This window comes from Silene latifolia, chromosome 6 (assembly GCF_048544455.1).
Source record: "Silene latifolia isolate original U9 population chromosome 6, ASM4854445v1, whole genome shotgun sequence".
NCBI lineage: Eukaryota > Viridiplantae > Streptophyta > Magnoliopsida > Caryophyllales > Caryophyllaceae > Silene > Silene latifolia.
The window spans coordinates 68190237-68215732 of NC_133531.1; positions in this window are offsets into that span (position 1 = coordinate 68190237).

Consider the following 25496-nt stretch of genomic DNA (forward strand, 5'->3'; position numbering starts at 1 on the left):
ACTTTCGCCCTCGCTGCAATACTCTATTGTTCGCTACTAGTCTCCCCCTTCCAACCTTTCGGTCCAGGTCAAGGTCCACTAAGAATAAGGGTCTAATTGCGTCGACTCAATTAGGCAATTACAGTTATTTGTAGCATTTTAACAACAAAGACGGTACCGGTATTAACCTAGTAATTCGATTACTCTCCCTTCAAATCATGGGTCCCCTATAGTCTTAGCATAGGGACTTAGCTACTCATAATCACCAAATTAACGAAAACAATAACCAGACAATTCAAACTAAACATGATGAATAAACTAAATGATTAAACGATTATCAAGTAAGAGGGAAAGGGATTAAAAGCAATAAAAACGATAAAGAAATAATCAAATTGATAATACCGAATCCGAGTAACAAGGTAGAGAGTAGAATTCCCAAAGAACAGTGACAAAAGTAAGAGAAGAAAATGTACGTAGTAAAAGTGATCGGAGTAACGTAGTGTACTCCTCAGTCTTATACTGTAAAATGTTTAAAACCTAATCTATGGACTGATTAACAAAGCCCATAAAAGATTAGGCGGAAAAGACTAAAAGCACACGAAATCCTCTCGATCGAGCGGAGATATCACTCGATCGAGCTCCAAGTCACTCGATCGAGCTAGGGTAACCTCTCGATCGAGCACTGCTTGCTGGTCCTCCTCGATCGACTCCTTCAGCTGGTCGATCGACCAGCCTTGAGTATGTAAAGCATTCGATCGAGCACCAAAGTACTCGATCGAGCTATATAGGCGCATTCAGGACTTGAATTCCTTCCTTAACTCAGCTCATACGTCCTCCAAGTGTAAGATTCCTTAACTCCGGCTCCTTATTTCCCATGAATGCATACAATTGGGACAATTAAGGCTCGATTTAGCTCCTCCTCGGTCAATTCCTGCAAATTACAATAAACAGACCAAAGTAGAATATTCGGGGGTATTTGTAGCCAGATGCTACATAAAAAGCACGGAAATGCGTGTAAAAATGAGGTAAAAACCTTATATAAAAGACACGCATCACCCGCTAATTCAAACAAACTTCCTGAAATAAGCCCATCTAACATGGCTATTTTCCACAGTCGACCATTCGACATTCAATATGGCTAGCGAGCCTTACAACGCACATTTGATATGGCTGACGAGCCTTACTACGCATTGCGGCTGGCGAGCCCCTTTCATATATGCACTGCGGCTGGCGAGCCCCTTTCATATACGCATCGCGACTGGCGAGCCCCTTTCGTATACGCACCGCGCCTGGCGAGCCTTTTTCGTATACGCATCGCGGCTGGCGAGCCCCTTTCATATACACATCACGGCTGGCGAGCCCCTTTCACTTACGCACCGCGGCTGGCAAGCCCCTTTCATATGCGCATCACAGCTGGCGAGCCTTTGTCCGCAAACAAGATACGACTCAAGGACATATCTCGAAGATGCCTCAGGTATGACTCCTTATTATGGTTGGCGAGCCTTTGTACGTAGTCTAACGGACTTTAAACGACCCGCATGGATAGTCGACAGACTCGAAACTGTTCCCAACTACAGGTGCTTGGCTCGTACCCTCGACTCGCCTTGGCGTCGCCCTTTCCCGACGGCAGGTCCTTGGCCCGAATCCTTTCGAGCCGCCTCGACATCACTTCGGTCTCCAGGTTGTAATCTTCGATTGACCTGGGGTCTCTACTTTGACTTTCGCCCTGTCCAAGCCTCAGTCAAAGTGGGGCCTCTGTAGATACCCCGTATCTAATGAGTCTCCAACAAACACCCGATGATTATCGGACTACAACATGCTTAGGAATCGCAGCGTTTGATCGACAGTTTGTGTACAAATATACGTCGGAAAACTTAAAAAGATTTCGAAAATAAAACTTTTCAAAAGTACCTGGAGTGTTTAATGCATGACGATGGGGTCACAATGACACTAACTAGAGTCAAAACCAACACCGGACCAAAAACCGACTCAAAATTCAAATCCCGACTCCAACAACGAGTCAAACCGAGTCAAACACAAAAAAACAAACCATTCAAATGCTTCCATGTTAAGATTTCCCGGAATCCTAAATGGTCCAGTACAAATCAAGTTCTTCCAAATCCTAGGATAGAACAAATCATGATTCCTCGTGTGATAGTGACATGACACCTCGAAGACGTGCGACATGGCTCGCGCCTCTTTGAGCAGCCCATGCGGCCATGTCGCTCAAAACACACACAACCACCCATTTTCCTAGAAATACCCCTCAAATGCCACCATTTGAGAGTTACGCGAGTGTCCGCCCCCTCTTTCTCCCTTAAAATTCTAGACTCGACTTCTCAAGTCACAATCCGACACGTGTTTACGACCTACCGATGGTAAACACAAGCCTTACACATTGTTTGGTACCGTCATCGTGCATTAAATCACTTGACAGACCATCTCGACCACTACACCATCACTAAACTTAAAAAAACACTCTTTTACTTACTAAAACGGTTTTTAAACCGAGTTTTCCGGCCAAACAAGTTGATACACTTTCGTCGGTTTCTCGCCACAAGCCTAGCATGTACGTATGAGGGTGTAAAAATCTTCTTTTATCATGTTTTCATATGTTTCATGACTATAACATGCTAAATAATGCATACCATGGTCCAAAAGATGGGAAGAATGATCCAAAACCGGATTTTTGGTTGAGGCAGAGGCTACTTATGTAGCACATAGGCTCACGCCTAAAGCACCCTACTCAACGTAAATCCAAAACGTGTTTGGCCTCTTCATCTCCTTCATTTTTATTTCATATTTGTAATCGGTTTTTACCATTTCATGTATTTTCAAATCTTTCAAACCATTTTTTATGACAAATTTTTAACCATTAAACATTTCTCACCCTTGGTTCCTAATACCATGACGGTTTAATCCGTGTTTCGGTGATAATACTTGGTTAATTACATTATAAAATGTATTTTAAAGCCTTTTACTTCATTTCTTTAAAATTTGAAGGGTATTTTAAAGTCTTTCTCATTTCTTTACATTTCCAACACAAATTCATCCTTGGTTCCACGTACCATGTCGGATTTTAACCCGAGTACGATGATGAATGTTGACTAATTACAAACAAATAAACTTAAAACAATTAGTTCATAATCATTTTCAAAACTATTCATGTCAAGCTTGCAAAATCGAACCCGACATCGAATATTGTCAAAACAATGATAATTATTCAAGTCTCGTTCTTCAAATCATCACAAAAGCGGCCTAAACGGTCCTTTCAAATCAAGACGGGTTCAAATACCCATTTTCAATACATTTTACAAACTTTTTTCAATGGTCAGAAGACGTCTTCCATCCTCTGTTGACCCGCGCCTAAACATGCTACTCAATTTTCTATTTTCAAACCAGGGGAGACCCCTTTTCATAGCCAACAGGCTCGCGCCTCTTCTGGCTATCTGATGCAGGGTTTGTTCCCCTTCCAGCATTTGTCCAGGACGATCCTGACTTCGGGTAACACGAATACAGGACGGATCAGACGACGAATCCGCTCATTTTACCCTACATTTGCAAAACGCCTTACTAAGACAAATGGATCACGTTATGCACCATAAACCTAATTTGGTAAATGGATGTTTAATTTCCGTCTTGCATGCAAATCAACATTAAGTCCAACTTGACATCTTATACTTGATGCTTGGATTAAACAAACCGACATAGAAAGCTCACATGTTAAGTTCAACCTAGTGGATGCGCATTCATGCATTTACCCGTTTTATCAACTTTTGCATTTAACCAACCAAGATTGATCAGTAGAGGTCGCTACCGCAGGCGGGATCGGGTGTCTAATTAAAGGGCTTCCTAATACGTACCTTCACCTCTTACTCAGAAAGTTTGGATAGTGGACGACCTTATCCAGGGCATACGAGAGTCATTCTAGAGATAGGATGCTAAAGAGGGACGATTCCTTATCTTTAGTACCTATGTCAAACACTGCATTGCGCTTCGTTTGACTGAGGTATAAAGTGGATTCGAACGGGTTCCAGCCATCCCCCAAATGCTTGGTGGTGACTCCGAACATCTCTTTCATTGTTTTGAGACCCTTGCCGAGACGAAACCGACCGATCTAAAGCGATCCAGTCGAAAGCATTTTTACGCCATCGAGCATGGCTTTCAAAAAAAAGACCGCTGCCGTTGTCCACAGATGGGCTGGGCATACGCAGGTGGGCCTACGTCCACAAATGGCACCTCCATACTTCAACCCATACTCCAATTTGGTGGTCAACCACATACTCAAGTCCCAGGGTTACTTCCCAGGAATGCCATTAAACCCCACCAAGAAGAATACCTTTGCACCTTACAAAGAAGGAAACTCTCAAAGGATAACATTGGGATTGGGATACAAGCCCACGAAAGAAGAAGCCTTAGAAATGCTTACTCAGTTCCAAAATCGTAAAAACAAAGGAATCCAGATGCGACCCTATCTCCCTACCCTGAATGGATACTTCGTTAGCGAGGGGAGTCAAGAATACTTTCACGGGTTTCCCGAACCTTGGCACTATAAGGGAGTACAACTAGCTGGAATCGAGGTCTTCCACGATTGCTACTTCATCCCTTCAGAAACGGTTCCTACCATCAAAACTCGTCAAACACATTGTTTAGACGAATAAGCTGTTTACCTTCTGTTCGGAGAAGACCGATTCGTCAGAGCTGCGCAGAATGAGATCATTACCATGATACTTCAAGATGACCATTTCAACCCCACAACATTGATCACTAACACTAGCCCGAATCAGCAGAAAGGATGGAGGAAGTCGATCAAGTGGACTAACAACTAAGGAAAGCTCTTCAAGGTCACTACTGGAGAAGGAGAGATGTTCAAAAGAGAACCTGAAGACAACGAATTCGAGTCGGAATCAGAGTCTGAGTCTAGAGAAGTCGCTAGAGAGTCTTCTTCTGTCGTCAGTCCCCATCCCCTTGTTTCTCCTAGCATAGCATCAAATAGTAACAGCAGCATGGGAAATGTCCCAGCAGTAGTCCCTTTACCGTCACTGATTACTGAACAAATGGCTTCTTTGTTTCAACTATTTTCAAAATTTAATATAAATAAATCAGATTTTGCTTACTCTTTGTGCTATTCTGAATGCAATTCTATTTACGATGATAATGAGGACGACCCTGACCTAGACTCATTCGAATTACCTCCTTATATAGTTAAAGAAATACTACAAGAGGGGGAAGGGACACCAGTTATAAAGAACACTGAACCCATCAACGTAGGAACCGAACTAGAACCCCAAGAACTTAGGATAGGGACGACCTTAAACCCAACTGAAAGGGCCAATTTTATTGACCTCCTACATGAGTTCAAGGACGTTTTTGCTTGGTCTTACAAAGATATGCCAGGGATCGACATGGATATTGCAGAACATTGAATTCCCATCAAACCAGGTTTCAAACCTGTAAAACAGAAGCTCCGTCGGATGAGGACAGAATGGGCTCTTAAGATCAAAGAAGAAGTCGATAAGGAATTCAAAGCCGGGTTCATCAAAGTTTCCGAGTATTCAGATTGGGTGGCTAACATAGTCCCCGTACCCAAAAAGGATGGGCGAATCCGAGTTTGTGTTGATTTCAAAGACTTGAACAAAGCAAGTCCCAAAGACAACTTCCCTCTACCACACATCGACATATTGGTAGATAATACAGCAGATCACGCGTTGTTATCCTTCATGGACGGGTATGCAAGGTATAATAAGATCAACATGGCCATAGAAGATATGCATAAGACGGCCTTCGTCACTCAATGGGGCACATATTGTTATACATTTATGCCATTTGGGCTAATTAATGCTGGAGCTACATACCAATACACTGCGACCACCTTATTACATGATATGATGCATAAAGAAGTAGAAGTGTACGTGGATGATATGATTGTCAAATCCAAAGATAGGAAAGGGCACATCGATAACCTTAGCAAATTCTTTCAAAGACTGCGAAAGTACAACATGAGGCTCAATCCTCAGAAATGCACATTTGGAGTAACGTGTGGCAAGCTTCTGGGATATGTCGTCAGCCAGAGCGGAATAGAAATTGATCCATCTAAGATCAAAGCCTTAATCGAAATGCCACAACCCCAAACAGAGAAAAAAGTTAGAGGGTTTCTGGGCAAGGTACAGTATATAAGCCAATTCATATCGAAACTCACTATGATCTGCGAACCTATTTTCAAAAAGCTCAAGAAAACAGATCATACCATATGGGACAACGACTATCAAAAGGCATATGACAGATTTAAGGAGATATTGGCTAAGCCGCCAGTGCTAATGCCTCCTCAACGAGATCAACCTCTTGGTTTATATCTCACAGTCACCGAAATAGCCATGGGGGCTATGCTCGCATAGACTGTTGGAAAAGAAGAAAGATCTACCTACTACCTTAGTAAGAAGTTCTTAGAATACGAGTGTAAATACACGCCTCTCGAAAAGACATGCCTCGCTCTTGTGTGGGTGACAAAGAAGCTACGCCACTACATGCTTAGCTACTTGATGGAGAGTGTCGTCATGTCTCCCAATCAAACACATTTATAATTCTCAACAAACAACTAGTTAGTGGTTAAGTCGAGGTCAATCCACGGGACGGTGTGCTTTGGGTTCTAAGTCTATCTATGTCAATTTATGGTAGTGTCACAATTGATTTGGGATTGTAATTATGTTCTAAACTAATGCAAGCAACAAAGTAAAATAAGCAAGTAAAGGTGTAGACAAATAATAAAGGATACTAGGATGTCATGGGGTCATATGGGATTCATGGGAGTTGATCATACAAACATGTTCTCGATTAAATAGCAAGCACTTATTATTGTGAAGAGATCGAGTTGGTGTATATCTTACAATCCTTAAGAAGGTTTGGATCCCGGAGCCGAATCGATTAGATTGTACAACACCTACAAGTCGACTTAGTCCTTCCTATTCAACTATATGCATGGTCTAATGAGACTCGACTTGGTTTATGTCTTACAAGTCTCATTGAAAAGATAAGTGATGGGTAAGAAATGCAAGGATTCATAGGCTCGCATTTCATCAAACATAACATGTGCATAAGTTGAAATCACAACAAGCAATCAAATTAATTATAAAAACATATAAGATTAAGTATGAATCATTCCATATATTTGTTTCCCTTAATTCCCCATTAATCCTAGCTAAAAGACTACTCACTCATTATCAAGTTTAACATGCTAATAAGGTTGTCAATCATATTAACAAAGCAAAACATGATGAACAAATGAAAAATGATTAACAATAATTAAATAAGAGTGAAAGAGAATTATACCTATGAAGATGATTCCAAATAATAAAGCAAAGAATAAAAGAAGAGAACTTGATTGATTGATGAAGAATTGTCAATTCTTTAATAATAACCCAATAATCTTCAATTACCTAATAATAATAAACTTGAACAGTGATTAAGGAAAGATTAATGTGTAATTTTGTGGAATGATTGAGATTAATCTATTCTAATCTACTCCTAATCTAATCTAAGGAAGGTTTTTCTCCTCTAAGAGGGCTTGGTTTCTTGATTATTATAAATGGAGTATATATAGTGGTGCATTACTAGGTTAAGTAAGGATAGATTAGTAAATAACAATGCTAAGTTTTAAAGTGGAGAAATGAAAGTCTTTCAAGAAGATGAGCATATCGCGCTAGTGTCGTCACCATCCGCTCGGATTAAGGAGGGAGACGCTCGGATTGTGAGGTGAGGAGACGAGCGTCTTTTGCATGGGACGCTCGGATCATGAGAGGGGGAGACGAGCGTCTTCTGCCTAAGTCGCTCGGATTGTTCCTCAGAGTGGTCCTGGCTTTACCTCCTTTTGTATTCTCCTTATTCTTGTGTTGTTGGTCTTCGTTCTTGCCTCCTCTTTCATACTAGTCCATCCAATATCATCAACAAGCTTCCAAATATGCACGGGAGACGGGAATTCCGCCTAATTATCTTCCTTCCTACAAGACATACGAAATGCACTAGGAAAGCAAAATAGAAAGCATTTGATAGGTATAATGGCTATGGAATGTTATAATAGTATGCAACATAGGCTCAATTAGGGGACTAAATGTGCGCAATTAAGAGTCACATCAAATATCCCCAAACTGAACCTTTACTCGTCCCGAGTAAAGAGGTGACTAGAACTAGACCTTTATTTAAACTATCCTAATAATATAGCCGATGTGAGACAATTAGCGGGTCTCACTTCGCCTCTTCAACTCACAACAAGACAACCATGAGGTAGGATGCCTTCTTACAAGGCAAGGTGGGGCTTGCCAAAATGGCGATACATCCAAGCATTAAGCACACAAAACAAGTGATGGATGCATCTACAAAAGAATGGCCACTTTTCTCATCTAAGTGGCGGAAATTATCTATAAGGGAAGCAATCTAAGGGTGCACATTCCTTCATAGATATGGTTTCTTCAAACTACTAAGCCTAGAAGGATACCAGTAAATCACCTCCAAGTTGTGTCAAGCTAGGGTACCTTTGTCCTCAATTGTTAAATGCTTTCGCCAAGGGTAGACTCCCTATGGTGTTAGAAACACTGGAGGATCGCGGAATTCCCCTTCTTGCCTAGACAAGAAGAAGGGTCGTCCCCTCTCTACCATGCACAAAAGTGGATTCGATGGAAAAAGGGATCAATATGTTTTGAGTTTCATATGGGAGTTTGCTTTTGTTGTTATTCCCCCCAATTTCTTGTGGCATTTGACATTTGAGAACACTTTCTTTTTGCCATTTCTTTTAATGTTTGGCATTTCAATACTTGACAACTTTCAAGTTTTTGCATTTTCTTTTGAACATTTTCAAAGCTACCCCATTTGTAGGGAGGGTGCTTATATTTGAAGCATATGAGTTTTCATTTTCGTTACTCCTCTTTTCTTTTGATGCATTTGAAAACTTTTTGACTTTCATTTCAATGTTTGAACTCAAATTTGAACAATTTTTGTGCTCGTTCCCTTTTTTATGACAAAATGTGGTAGAATATGGAAGATGGTTGCATGGTTTCAAGGGTCACCTTGGAATAAATGGTAGGCAAGAAGTTATCACACCACAAGATACTCTTGACTAGGGCTTAATCCATGGGTCAAAGGATACTAGCATGACACATCCTAGGGTGTTTTACAAGCATTCTAACAAGCAAAGTCTCAAGAAGAAACAGTATCTACAAGGGCCTTATATACACTTGTCAAGCTTCCCAAATAGGCATTTTCACAAAATTTTCTAACCATGCAACTACATGCCATGATGCAACTAACATTTATACAACCTAATGCATATGCTTCTACCAACTAGTATGCCATATAATCTAAGTGCAATCATATAATCACATTGTTTATACCGCATCAATCAAAATAAAGCCACATTGTCATTAACATAAAGAGAAGAAAGGAGATTGGAAAGATCATATCATGCGGTCTTCAATATCCTCATGTCTCGGATGTGGCATAGTCGATCAATGTGAAAAGGGATAAACAAACATGTATATACAATTCTAAACTAAAAAGGAATTAACATGTTTTTGATTTTTTCAATTTTTCAAATTTTTATGGTTTTTGATTTTATGAAATAAAGACATGTTTTTGTATTTTTCAAAAATTTTCAATTTTTATCATTTTGGAATATAAATTCTCATCCCCCACTTTATTTTGGACATTGTCCTCAATGTACATGTAGGGGTAGGAATGAAAAAGAAATACATGTTTTTGGATTTTTAAAGTTTTATGGAAATTGAAGTGCAAATGCAATGTTATGAATGAATGCATGCTCTAACTAAATGCAATTCTATATGACATATATAACAAATGAATGCAATCTACGCTATACTTGATGATGCATGCTAAATGCTTAAGTCACCTATGATCAAACCTCCCCAAACCGATTTAAACACTATTTCTAGTGTAGAAATGAATAGGTTTGGTCATTAGTGAATAAGAATTCTAGTCTATATGCTACTAACTATATGAATATATTACAATGCAAATTATACTATATGAACTAACTAATGTGAATGCAATATGAAATATAATACAAATGCAAGCTAAATGCATATGTATATAACTAAATGCAAGTGTAAATGTAATGCAAAGTCAAAGGAAAGGATATCTTACAAATGGTGGTTTGAGGGAGGACTCCACCAAACTCATTCCTTGTTGCCATGGTTATTCATGTTGTCCATGTTGCTCAATGCTCTAAATAATTGGTCAAAGGCTTGAGCACAATCTTCAAACAAGCATGAATACGATTTGTTCCAATTCAATATTAAGCTTGGCCAAGGGAGCTTGTCACTTACTCTCTCATTCACCTTGCCCTTGGCACTTGAGCCTTTGCAATGCTTCAAACCAACAAGCCCATGATTCTTTTAAACACAAGGTATGAAGTATGGCTCATATTCGTCCGGAGACTTCCACTCACCAACTTCTTCTCTAATTTTGGTGATGATGATAGCATTTTGATTTTTCAATCCTTCCAAAGTGGAAGGAGAATCATCGTAACATTGATGGTCGGATACCTTAGGAGTTGAAATTGTGGGTGCCAAATTTCCACAAGCAAGTTCATTTGCAAGTTTGTTCTTGAGCTTTTCCACTAAGTACCCTTTATATGATGATTTGACTCTTTGGATAAGGTCCACCATATCATCTCCAACAATCATAGGTTTCATGGTGGGTGCGAAAAGGTCTTCATGGTCAATAGGAAAGAGACATTCATCTTCCTCATGGAAGCATACCTCAAATTTCTCAAGGATGGGCTCCTCAAGTGAGGCAATCTCACAACTCCATTCCTCTTCTTCAATGCAAGACACATATTCCGTATAAGCTTCTTCTATAGGCTTTTCATCATCGCTATTTCCATAAGAGTCATAAATGGGGGCTTTGCTTCTCTTCAATAATTCTTCCTCCACCATCTCAATGTTCACATCGAAAGTCACACCCTCATACTCACAAAGGCTAGCAGTATTTGGCTTACTCAACCTCATATCTTTCTCATCAAATACCATACTTTCATATTCACAAGAGCTCAAAGATATTGGCTCTCCCCACCTCTCATCTTCCATATCAAAGGTCACTCCTTCAAACTCGCATTCATGGACAATGTCTAAGGGATGGTGAGGAGTAGTTAGTTGGGTTTCTTTTATTTGGGCAATTTGAATCTCCAACTCCTTACCTTGGGTAACAATGCTTTGTAGAACATTGTCCCTATTTTGGATCTCCTCTAGTATTTGTTTGAAGAAGTTTTGTTGATCTCCCATCATTTGGAGAATCACATTTTGAATGGGCTAATCTTCTTGGTCTTGGTGGGTGTGAAAGTGGTTGTATTGTGGTATTTGAAATTCATTGTGAAGTGGGTATTGGGTGGGTGGTTGTTGTGGATAATGGATGTGGGGATTTTGGTGGTAAAATTTGGGGTAGTAGTTAAGATTTTCATTGTATGAGTTGTAAGGTAAGTTTGTGTTGACTTGCTCCTCAAACTTCCCATACCCATAGTCATACTCAAAAGATCCACTACATACTCCATATGTCAAGTCTTGAGCCATCATAGCTAAGACAAGAAAACGACTACAACCAAGGCAACTACACAAAAACGGTAAGAACGACCTTGAGGAACAAGTTCCTCAAGGTTAGAGCAAAATTAAAATAGACAAACAAACAAGAACTTAATCACATAACACCGTTCCCGGCAACGGCGCCATTTTGATGGAGAGTGTCGCCGTGTCTTCCAATCAAACACATTTATAATTCTCAACAAAGAACTAGTTAGTGGTAAAGTCGAGGTCGATCCACGGGACAGTGTGCTTTGGGTTCTAAGTCTATCTATCTCAATTTATGCTAGAGTCACAATTGACTTGGGTTTGTAGTTGTGTTCTAAACTAATACAAGCAACAAAGTAAAACAAGCAAGTAAAGGTGTAGACAAATAATAAAGGATACTAGGATGTCATGGGGTCATATGGGATTCATGGGAGTTGATCATACAAACATGTTCTCGATTAAATAGCAAGCAATTAATATTGTGATGAGATCGAGTTGGTGTATATCTTACAATCCCTAAGAGGGTTTGGGTCCCGGGGCCGAATCGATTAAATTGTACAACAGCTACAAGTCGACTTAGTCCTTCCTATTCAACTATATGCATGGTTTAATGAGACTCGAGTTGGTTTATATCTTACAAGTCTCATTGAAAAGATAAGTGATGGGTAAGAAATGCAAGGATTCATAGGCTCGCATTATATCAAACATAACATGTGCATAAGTTGAAATCACAACAAGCAAGCAAATTAATTATGAAAACATATTAGATTAAGCATGAAACATTCCCGATGTTTGTTTCCCTTAATTTCCCATTAATCCTAACTAAAAGACTACTCACTAATTATCAAGTTTAACATGCTAATAAGGTTGTCAATCATATTAACAAAGCAAAACATGATGAACAAATGAAAAATGATTAACAATAATTAAACAAGAGTAAAAGAGAATTATACCTATGAAGATGATTCCAAATAATAAAGCAAAGAATAAAAGAAGAGAACTTGATTGATTGATGAAGAATTGTCAATTCTCCAATAATAACCCAATAATCTTCAATTACCCAATAATAATAAACTTGAACAATGATTAAGGAAAGATTAATGTGTAATTTTGTGGAATGATTGAGATTAATCTATTCTAATCTACTACTAATCTAATCTAAGGAAGGTTTTTCTCCTCTAAGAGGGCTTGGTTTCTTGATTATTATAAATGGGGTATATATAGTGGTGCATTACTAGGTTAAGTAAGGATAAATTAGTAAATAACAATGCTAAGTTTTAAAGTGGAGAAATGCAAGTCTTTCAAGGAGATGAGCATATCGCGCTAGTGTCATCACCATCCGCTCGGATTAAGGAAGGAGACGCTCGCATTGTGAGGTAAGGAGACGAGCGTCTTTTGCACGGGATGCTCGGATCAGGAGAGGGGGAGACGAGCGTCTTTTGCACGGGACGCTCGGATCATGAGAGGGGGAGACGAGCGTCTTCTGCCTAAGTCGCTCGGATTGTTCCTCAGAGTGGTCCTTGCTTTACCTCCATTTGCATTCTCCGTATTCTTGTGTTGTTGGTCTTCGTTCTTGCCTCCTCTTTCATACTAGTCCATCCAATATCATCAACAAGCTTCCAAATATGCACGGGAGACTGGAATTCCGCCTAATTATCTTCCTTCCTACAAGACATACGAAATGCACTAGGAAAGCAAAATAGAAAGCATTTGACAGGTAAAATGGCTATGGAATGTTATAATAGTATGCAAAATAGGCTAAATTAGGGGACTAAATGTGCGCAATTAAGAGTCACATCACTACTCTGTCAATGTGTATTCTAAAATGGATCCCGTCAAATACCTCTTTGAGAAACCCGTTCTCAACGGACGTTTTGCAAGGTGGACCTTAATGCTCTCAGAGTTCGATCTCAAGTACGTACCTCTGAAAGTCATAAAGGGATGTATTTTTGCTGAATTCTTCGCAGACAATTCTATCAACGATACCCAATCAATAGACATGTGGTCATTTCCAGACGAGGACATCCTACAGAGACTAGTGTAGACTCTTGGGACCTTTATTTTGATGGAGCATCGAATTTAAGAGGATTGGAATAGGATTGTTGCTCATATCTCCTGAAGGTGAGCATACACCATTTTCTGTCAAACTCGACTTCGAGGTGACAAATAATGCAGCTGAATATGAAGCTTGCCTCATTGGTCTACAAGCAGCGGTAAGTTTAGGCATTAAGAATCTTCGAGTTCACGGAGACTCAACCTTCATAATTAACTAAGTTACAGGATCTTGGAAAATTTGAAGTGAAAGTCTAGCACCCTATCAGGCTAGGATAGATCAAGTCGCCTAATTCTTCGATCAAGTCACTTATCCACACCTACCTCGTGAAGAGAATCAATTTGCAGACGCACTTGCGAAACTTGCAGCCTTGATCAATATGCCGGATAACATGATCGAAATGCCTTTATGCATTGAACGACGGTCAGAACCAGCCCATGTACACCATCTTACAAATGAGGAAGAAAGCCCAGAGGAACCCTGGTTCCAAGCCATTCTAAATTTCAAACTTAATGGTACATACCCACCAGATATGGATAAGAGGGGACAATGCGCCATGCGCCTACTAGCCTCTCAATACCTCCTCATGCAAGGAGAATTGTACAAAAGAACACCTCTTGGTGTCGTCTTGCGTTGCCTTGATCATTCATAGGCACAGAAGGTGATGGAAGAAGTTCACGATGGAGAATGCGGTCCTCACATGAGTGCACCCATGATGGCAAAGAAAATCACGCGTCTGGGATATTACTGGACGACAATGGAGTCAGATTGTATTAAATACATCAGACATTGCCATAATTTCCAGATCTTCGGGAATGTGCAACATGTTCCTCCCTCGATGCTTTACACCATGACCTCTCCTTGGCCGTTTTCTACTTGTGGAATCGACATCATTTGGAAGATCACTCCAGCCGGAACAGGAGGTCACTGTTTCATTTTGGTAGCTATTGACTATTTTACTAAATGGGTCGAAGCAGTATCTTACACTAGTCTCACCGCCAAACACGTGGCAAAGTTCAAACAAACCAATATCATCTGTCGATATGGTTGCCCACATGAGATCATCAGTGACAATGGATCGCATTTCCAAGCCGAAGCTGTACAATTGCTAGCCAAATATAAAATCAAGCACCACCATTCCTCGCCATACAGACCTCAAACTAACGGCGCAGTGGAGAAAGCTAGCAAAAATGTCGTCACAATCCTCAAGAAACTGATCGACAATTACCGCGATTGGCCTAGCAAAATACCCTTTGCGTTGTGGGGATATCGCTCATCAGTTAGGATGCCCACTGGGGCCACTCCTTTCTATTTGACTTACGGGATGAAAGTTGTACAGCCAGTAAAGCTATAGATCCCGTCTCTACGCATTCTTTTAGAAAGTCAAATTCCATAATCTGATTGGAAGAGAGATCGGTATGAAGAACTTATCCTCTTGGACGAATGAAGGTTGCGCGCATTACATAATATGCAGACATATCAGGCACATATCAAACGAGCCTTTAATAAACGGGTTAAGTTCAGGAACATCAAAGAAGGAGATTTAATGCTCAAATCAATCGGAGCTATCCTACCTGTCGATCCACGAGGAAAGTTTAAGCCTAACTAGGCCGGACCTTTCTTAGTCAAGTCTATACTCTCGGGGGGGAGGGGGGGTGCGGTTAGGATTACAGACCTAGATGGGAATGAATTTTCTAACCGTACCAACCTCGACCAATTGAAACGATACCACCCTTAGCATAAGACAGAAAATGCACCTCGCGTAACCCACGTGCCGCTCATACGACACGAAATAAAACCGGCCCCTGGCCAGCTAAAGCTTATGTCTCTATGCTCTTGCGTTTTGACATTTCGACATCCTCATATCATAAAATAAATTGAATTGTACTCCCTTTAGGAGTAAGTAAAAAGCACATGCTTATTTTTCTGAAGTTCATTACAAGCTCTTGCGTCGAACAATTATTCTTTTACATTTACTCAAACTACGCACATGGTTTGATTTCATTTTTTCTAATGAATACGTAGGCAATCCTTCACAGGATACAACCCATTATTATTTTAAAATGTAAATAGAAGGACATTTGCATTTGCATTTGAAATTCGACAAGAATAATAAAAGAAATTCATAACGGTTTCTTAACTAATTAATCCTTTATTCATTGTTCCATAAATAATAATAATACGCCAAATACATATAAAATAAAATGCTGAAATAAAAGCTAGGCTAGGATTCTAAAAACCCCGTCGTTTATTACAACTTAAATAATAATGAATAATACTATAATAAATGACTAAGGCTATTCTTCCATTTTTCCTTTGCTTTTGTCACCTTTATCATACTTCTTGTCTCGACCACGAGCCGGGCGCTCTTGTGCTATCTCCGACCTAATCACCAAAGGTATTGCTCGCGGTCTAGCCTTACCATTTCGATCCATCACCTTCTCTACGACAGGAGCAGCTCTCGGTTTCTTCGACGGACGAGCAACTAGGAATCCGTCTTCTTCTTCCTCTTCAGTCAAATACTTTTGATTCTCCTTTGCTACTTCATGGATCTTGTAATCCATAGGCTCATTTTTCCTCAACTTCTCACGTTCTTCGGGAGTACCAGTCTTTCTCCACTGCAAGTATGAGTCAGATACCCATAAGGAGCCAATAGGAACTGGTATGAACCACATGTTCCTCTGGGCCCACCGAATTACCCACTCTCGACATGACTCCGAAGTATGTGCCAAGGCAGTTTGAGGAACGGTATCCAACTTCGGAATCTTCTGCCTAAGGCCCACTTGCCTCATCAATCTCTCCGGGAAAATGCAAATCATAAATTCCAAGCCAGGGATGCGAACTGACCGCGTCGGGTCCAGAGATGAAACTCCAGTGACTGACCCGAGATGCCACCACGGCACAATCCATCCCATCAAGGGACCACCCTCACTCTTCAACTTATTTTCCCAATAGTTGCATACCCGAGTAAAGTCCACCATATAGAGCCTAGTTCTCATTGCAATTGATTGAGCATGGTATCCTGGCACATTAACTGGGGGCTCGATCAACCGCAGCCGTTCCATCAGCCAAACCTGCAAAAGAAAACGGGAATAAATGACCATGTTTCACCACAAAAAAAAGAAAAAAAAAGGAAGAAAAAAAAAGACGAAAAAGTAGGTTCTTACCTGCAGAATGACGGGACTTCCCAGATAAGGAAGCTCGCGGTTGGCCTTTGAAGGTCTCCCCTAAGCAAAGGCATGTTGGGCTCTTGCGCAGATCCATTTGCTCCACTAGGCTCAGAAAACGAGTATCCCCTCTCATCTCCTTATCAACATGACCTTGAAGGACATAGCAATGAAGTAGACAAAACCCGAAAGCCCTACGCCTCGCAGCATAAGAAATAGACGGGTCCTCCCTATTTATAAATCGATCGATAAAGTCAAACATGCAGACACCTTTTGAGGTCACAAGACGGTCTACCTCAGCCTTGGTCAATCCAAGCAAGTCCCTAAATTTATTCTTATATCCTTAAGAGCTAAGGGGTACAACCGGTGCATTTTCTGGGTCCCATCCTCCAATAGCGGCTATTTCTTCAGGGAAAGGACAAATATCGCCTCCAAGAAAGGCAAACACGTGAAAATTTGGGTCCCAATACTCAAGACAAGCATTCAAGAAAGGCTTCACAACTTTCACTAATTTGAGACTCAAAATCGATCCAAGATTAAAAACACTCATGTCATGTTCTCAACATTTGTGAATTCATTCGTCCACTCAAGGAGACGGTTTTCAAAGGCATCCATAATTTTGAAAAAAAAAGTGAGAGGATATGAGAGCTTTTATGAGATAGACGGAAGAAAGAAGAAGGAATTGTGTGAATAAAAGCTTCCCCGAAGTCTCTATTTATACTATTCGATATTTCCTAATTTATGTCGAGGTCTGTCAAGCTGGAGAAATGACGCAGCATCTGCTGCGCATCTTCCCCAGGCCCTTTTCCTTGTTTTTCAGCTTTGGATCTTTCGTAATTTGCTTCCGGCTATAATTTCCTATTCCTATAGGATCTCAATTTGGTAATTCCGTGAAATTACCAAGTTTTATGTTTCCTAATTCTTTTCGGGTTCGCTTTTCGAGACAAAGTCGACATTTTCGCCAAACGAGCACACTTACCCATTTTATTTTATTTTTTTAGGGGAATCATTTCACTCCTCTTTTCAATACATTTCACACTTATACATTTCTTTTAATTTTCTTTTTTTGGTGGTAAGCCTCCCTACTGTCCGGTCATTTTGCTCATTTATGGGCATTTTTTGTCATTTTCCTCATTTCTGGGCATTTTTTGTCATTTTTCACACTTATACATTTCTTTTAATATATTTTTTTAGAGGGTAGCTCTCCCTACCGTCAGGTCATTTCGCTCATTTCTGGGCATTTCTGCGCATTTTCGCGCATTTTTTGTCACTTTTTGGCATTTTGTCATTTTTGGGTACTTTTTTTTCATTTTGCGCCAGTTTAGGCAAGAAATTGCAACAAAACTTTTAAGTGTAAATTCTATATAAATTTCGGCAGCATGACGGCACAAACCGTCATCTACCAAACCTGTTCTTTTAAGCTAACATGCAGGAACAGAAAACACCAAGCAGTAAAGGCACTAAGGCCATTATATGCACAATCAAAAGAAGGTAAATACATCCAACTGGGGGATCTCGCCCAAAACAGAGTCCGAAAGTCCAAAATGAAGTCCAAAATGTACAAGATATATACAAGACAACAAAAGAAGGGTAGCTACTTCTGGTCCCACTCAACTCAGCCACGAGCGCTTCAAGGGAAGCGATCTCGGCGTCTCTGACCTCGAGCTCCCTCAACAGACGAGCCGTCTCCTCCCGGGACTCCGCCAGCTTCTGCTCCAGGTCACGCTCGCGCTCTGGGTTACGCTCTCTCTGCGTACAAATAAAGAAATGCCTCATTTCAATCATTTCAAAAATGCAAGAAATTGCAACAAAATTCAAAAATGAAATAAGAAAGGGAATGAGAGGTTTATACCTGTCGTCCTCGGCCACCTACAAGTGCCTCGATGGCTATAGCTCGTAGCCGGTTGGCCACCCTCCACAACGCCACGTACCGAGACGGCGCCACCTGCATTCAAATGTAAAGAAGGTTCAAAAAGACAGCAAACGCATTCCTAAGCGATAAAATAACAAAAAGATAGTCCAAGCTGGGCGCTTACCCTCCTCACAAAGTACCGCCACTCCTCCAAACCCGCGTCCATCACCTCCTCGCCGAAGTCGCGGAGCTCTGAGATCGTCGTCATGCCCACCGCATGAGTGTACTCGAGCACCTCTGGGTAAGCTAGGGGCTCAACGCCTGCCACCTCGATCTCCTACAAGGTTCAAATGGCTCTTTATTTGACGATCATTCGTCATTTGTCAAATCGATTCAAAAGCAAGGAAAAGGTAAGATACTTACCACGATCGGCTAGTACGCCAACCTCCGGTGAACGATCTCAGAGTACTCCTCGCCAGGAAGAAGGAGGGCGTCACCACTAGCTTCAGCCAAGTCGGCCTCTCTCTCAGCCTCAGAAGGCTCCTTAAACATCGTCCGTGGAGGATCGATGGGAACCGTGAAGGTGTCACAAGAGCACTGTTGATTCAAACGCTCGCCTAGGTACCACATAGGTCCCATGGACATCCTCAGTAATAGCCGACTCGAGCTCCTAGGACGAAGGACCTAGGCCATGAAAGCTGAAGCGTCAGGGTAGTCCTCCCAAGGTCTAGGCACCCACTAAAATAAGGAGACAAGGGGTCATTCCTATAATCGGCTCTAAGCGGGGAGGGGGATCACTCCTATGAGCAGTTCAAAATGAAAGATAGAAAAAGAAAAGTAATCAAATAAGGATCAAAGGCACTTACGTCCTCCAACTTCAGGGCATTCACGCCCCTCCGACAAACGTCGCAAGAAGAGCGCTGGCTCTTCCTACGGCACACCACCCAGTCCCTCACAATGGGGTACGCCCTCGTCTCGGGCTCCGTCCTCTTGGGCACGAAGCTGGGAAAGTAGGAGTACACCCACGCTTGCAGACAAGATAATCATTTATTCTCTACGATAATGATCTTTCATAATTCAGTAGAAATAAAAAATTAAGAGATAATGATCTTTCATAAATGCAAGGAGAGGTTCATACCTCCAACAAAAGTCCAGGACCGACAGTAGCAGGAGATGTCCCCTTCTCCATCAGCTCTGGACGTACCATGGCCCTTAAGTAGCGAGTAAGGACCACAAAGCCAGGAGTTATCCAGTCCCACCGACCTAGGCTACTCAAGTCATAAAGGAAGGGAAGGAGCTTCGTCGACAGCCTCTCCCCTTATCTCCGAGGTAAATCGAAGACAAGAATCACTATTTTAGGAAGGTCATACTAGGATTTTATTGCTTTACTTTGCATTTATTTTATATGTTTGCATGCATAGCCAAATTGCCATAACAACACATGCATATCTTTTTATCGAGTTATCGACCGTGTCAATTATAATTATCGTAGTTCATCGCTTTAGTTTACTTAAAACGTGATAGATAATAAATTAAAAATACCTCTCACTTAGTAATAATTGAGAATTAGCCTTACCAAATACTAGAACCATGAATCCCAATTTCATAAGGAAGTAGGATCGGCTCACCGGGGTGCTAAACTTGTTACGTTGGGTAAGTGGGTAGTAAATTGTTATTACATCGAAATTTGGATTGAGCTCAACGGAAGTATTCGCGACCGTAGCCGCATGTGTTCCGGGCTTAAGATAAATATTAAAGTAATTTTATCGACCGAGAGTTCTAGAAGTAGAATCGATTAAAGAGTTAATCCACCGAATTGTATTGATTAGGGATGAATCGGCTCACCGTGCCCGAGTTAATATGAATTTGGATCTCGGGATCATTTATAATAGTTGGGTAGAGGTCACTATATAAATTGTTAAAACTTGTTTAAAATGTCAAGTATTATTAAAACGATAGATGTTTATTAATTCCTTCACTTCCAATTTTTGTAGTCAAAAAATTGTTTCTCAATTACAATGATAACTCCAAATTCATCCATCAACATTAGCTCAAACACTCTCAACAATGTTTCTTAGCTCCGATCCTTCATGGATCAATGTAAATTAGAAAATAATGGGTCCAATTTCGCCGATTGGGACGCACAACTTCGCTTAGCCGCGGAGGGTGACGACAAGCTTCGTTACCTTACCGAGACCTCTCCCACCGCACCTACCGCAAGGTCTACCCCCGCCGCTATGCAAGCCTACGAGACTTACCAAAAGGAGTCGGCTGTGATAAAAAATGTGTTGATCTTCTCTATGGAGGCCGAACTCCAAACTAGTGCTATAAAGATTAGCACCGCATATGAGACCTATACGAAGTTTGTGACCATGTTTTCACAAGCTCCGAGGATCATTCAATATGAAGCGGCATCCGCATTCTTCGATCTCAACATTAAGGAGGGCCAAAAAGTTATCCCTCATGTGCTCAAGTTGATGGAGCATGTTGAGACTCTAAAAATGCAAAAGGTAGAAATTCCCGAAGAACTCATCATTGACCGAATTCTTCATTCCTTGAACAAGTTTAAGGCATATGTTCAATTCAGGGTGAATTTTAATTTGCAAAACTTGAAAGTTTCCCTCGATGAATTGCACAAAATGCTTGTGCAAGCCGAGAGGGACATGGGGCTAAGTATTAGAACCACCAAGGATGTGCTCAACATTAATCACAAGAGCAAAGGGAATTTTAAGAAAGCTGGCAATAAAGGAAAGAAGCAAACTCCCTACAAAAACAAAGGAAAGGCTTTTGAAGCTAGCTCCTCTAAGCCCAAGAAGGTTGCCCCGCCCGGGGATAAATGCCATTATTTTAATGGTGTTGGGCATTGGAAGAGGAATTGTTCAAAGTACCATGGCGATATCAAAGCTGGAAAAGTTGTTCCAGTAGGTGAATAGCTATCCCTATCTTTTATGTTTCAATCTCAACTTTGGTATTTTGATACAAGTTGTGATTTTTTACCCTTTTTATTGTAATTAGGGCATCCGAGCAAGGACAAGGGCAAAGAAAAGCAAGCCTAGAAGATCTTGAGGGAAGCTATATGTAGCCGCCCATGGTGCTAGATCTATGGAAGCTAGGGCTTACTTTGTCTTTATTTTCATGTTGTATTTTGAAGTTTTAGAACTATTTTGATTTCCTCGTTCGACTTGGAAATTTGTTTGTTTCCTTTAAACAATGGTTGTATTTTTGATATTAGTGACTTAGTTTGCAACCCAAGTCACTCACTTTATCGTATCATTTGTTTTAAAATTTGTCATCATACACTACTTGCATCGAGAAACATAAGATTATCGACTTAAATTGATCAAATAGACAATTATAATGATTGAATTATTATATGTCCATAAGCTATGAATTCAATTCTCCTTATGCCATTGTTACTAAAAGTAACAACTTACTTATGTAAGATCAATTATAAAGTTATGTTGAGCTATTGAACTCACATATTAGGGAACTAAAATGTATTTACAATATGTCTCAAATGGGTCACTAAAAGTTATCATGTGTAATATTTCCCTCCTTTAATATCATAAGTACAAAGTTGTTTGTGGCTCATAAAGCTATCTTTGAAGAAAATACATGTATTTTTCTGAAGATAGAGTGGGAGTGAATTTAGCCACAAACCTTGACTAGATGGGATCTACGTGAGGAGACCAAAAGAAGATGTTCTTAGGTTAGACTCTTGACGTGAGGAGACCAAAAGAAAGCGTTCTTAAGATAACTTAAAACTTATGAAAAGACAAAAGCATATGTTCTTGGAAAATAAGATTTTGATCTATGAAGTGGATATACCTAGAGATTTTAAAATTCCACATTTTACTTAAGAGCCTTATGAAACCAAAATGGTATCTATGCAAGCAAATGGATTTATTTGGGATTGTTGAGACCAATCCAAAGTAAATAGAAATTTATGATTAAAAGTTTCATAGAGAGGCATGTCGATGTCTACAAAAGCTATGTTAATTAGTAACTAAGCAAAAGATTTAAATCATTGTTATACCTCATTATGAAAATAAATAAGGTATTAAAACCACTTTCCAAATGGGTATTTTGAAAGGGATATGTGAATGACATATATGGTTTTAACTAATACTTAGAAAAGCAATGATTATTCCAAATCATGTAATGTTTCGAATAAGTTGTCAAAGAAGAAACATTTATATACATGGACTTGAGTGGGAGTCAGTAACAGTCATGTTTAGACATGAAATTAAGTGGGAGCAATCATCCTTCATTAATTGCATAACATGTTACTCATTAAGAATGACGTGCAAATACTGTCTTTTATAAAGAAGTATTTAGGTTTTCAATTTTGGATGAAATTAGACATTATGCAAATCTATTATAACATAGGATGTTGGATTGGCACTTAGATAGGCATCTTATGTTGATAATGATCCTTCATCTTAAAGATATCAACAAGTTAAGTAGGTTATTCATATCGATGAATATTGAATTACCATGATAGAGTCATGGTTATTTGCTGCACCTAAGAACTGTTGTCTACATGAAATCGATTACTAATGTTTCCGCCATTGGTATAATCATGTATGCCATAATGCACATGTCCTAGATGAATCACATGCTTGGAGCATGATGAGTCGATAACAAGTTAACCCCATAAGAGAGTCATTGGTAAGCCTCGAGGAGCCGTCATGAATTCTCAAGGAGAACTAATGGTCTGTTTTGGAGTTTGGAAGTATACTAAGTTGTGTGTTAAGGATACACAAACTCAGGTTTCCGAACTCATTAGGATCTGTGAAAATCCTAGGCTGATTTTATTGACCTAAGGAGTAAATGACTAGAAAGAGTGTTTTATTGTCAATCATTGCAAGATTCTACAAGAGGAATCTAAGTACGTTGTGATTAGGTGGTGTACTTTAAAAACTACAAGTAGTGATGTCCCCCGAAACCCACATCACAAGTTATATGATAATAGCAGGAGCTTCTTTCAAGCTAAAGAACCTAAGTCTAGCATGGAGTCTAGACATGTACTTAGTAAAGTTCATGCTATAAGAGATAATATGAAATTGAGGAAATCGCAATTCATAAAGTTTGAACACTTGAACATATGGTATGTTCACAAGCTAAACTTTTATTGCATTTGGCAAGTGTATAAATACACTTATGATTATAAGACATAGAGTAGTAATATGGTATTGACTACTCGTATGTGATAATCACATTTATCGTTTGAGTTATTGTTAACTCATCGTATACTTTGTTACATCCAAATGGGTTGTTAAGACAATATTGAAACCCATTAAAGTGAACTGGATTAACATAGTATTCGCCCCTAGTTACTTATATGAGGTGATATCTCGAAGTAACTAAAGTGTGATGCAATTGTTGGCGAGTTCAAGTGCCATAGAGTCATAAGAGATGACTAATCGATCATATAGGCAGACTGTATGGGACACTTTGTCGGGTTAATGACCGCTTATAGAGTTTTGGAAATTTTTATAGCCTGGTTGTGGCGAGAGCTACTATAGTATTCTTATGAGTCGATTCTTTGACTAAAAACTGTTCGCCGAAGTTGGCACAGTTTTAGAGTGAGTTTGATTCATGTTCTACGACCTTCATAATTCGGGTCTAATGGGCATGTTTTGGGTCATGATGAGCTGTGGCTATTCAAAGGGAAGAGTGCGATAGGAATTGTCCATCCCCGTCAGGGTTATCTTATATATCAAGGCCACTCGAGGAGTAATGAAGTGGAAATGCGTGGCCACGCTCGGAAGGTATCTATGGTAGATAATTCCGGTCAGACAGTTATTCTCCAAATCGAGGAAACCACTCATGATATGATCAAATGCAAGTACGACCTGCAAGACACTTTGCATTGAGTGGGAGATAGTAATAGGACAAGAGAATTGGTGACGCACACTTGTCGCGGACAAGTGGGAGATTGTTGGAGTATGTGTCCTCGACAATAATGAGATCACATGCTTAAATCTCATATTAAGAATGCTGAGGGAAAGTAATATTTTATTGTCAACTGATCCACATTAATCAGTAATGATTGGCTGGCTAGAGTTTGACATTACTGTCGTATGACGATGGTGATCAGTTGATCCCTTAAGGTCATACCTCTAGGGTAACACTCTTAATTGATTAATTAATTAATTGTATGTTGATACAAGTTAATTAATTCCTTAAAATTGAATAAATGATTTTGTGAGTGAGACTACGTATCTTATTGTAATTTGATTAAATAAGATTCGTACTGAGTAATTAAATTGTTTTATTACTTAGGTTTATTTATTGTTTATGAAACAATTAAAATAAGAATGAATGGTTTATTATAAATAGAAGTTGTTGTGATTTATAATTCTATGTCCCATTTTAAGTACTTGTAATCATGAATTACTAGTTAATTTTTGTATGTGATTTATTTTATTAATATAATGATTTTTAATAAGTTAAAAATGCATTATTTAATAACATGTCTAGTAACATGTCCAATATGTCACACTACACAAATTGAACATTTGACAAACTTAAAATGGAACCTTGTTATCATAAGGGTGTCGTGTAAATGGGATGGATAGGGAGTTGGTTGTGTTCTTGTTCATTTAATTAGAAGAAACACAATGATGCCCTACTAATCATAGGCTTGCATGCCTAAATCTTGAGAAGAATAAACTTGAGCCTTGATAGGGCATTCCTACCCATGCCACCCGGCCACCCATATGAAAAGGAAGAGTTTTCTCTTCTTTTTCTTATTCATTCATTTTAACTAATAATTATATAGATAATTTTTATACATTTTCTCTCTAGATCTTGTGAAGAACTAATAAGAAATAAAAACTCAAAAATCACTAATATTATTCTACCATTACTAG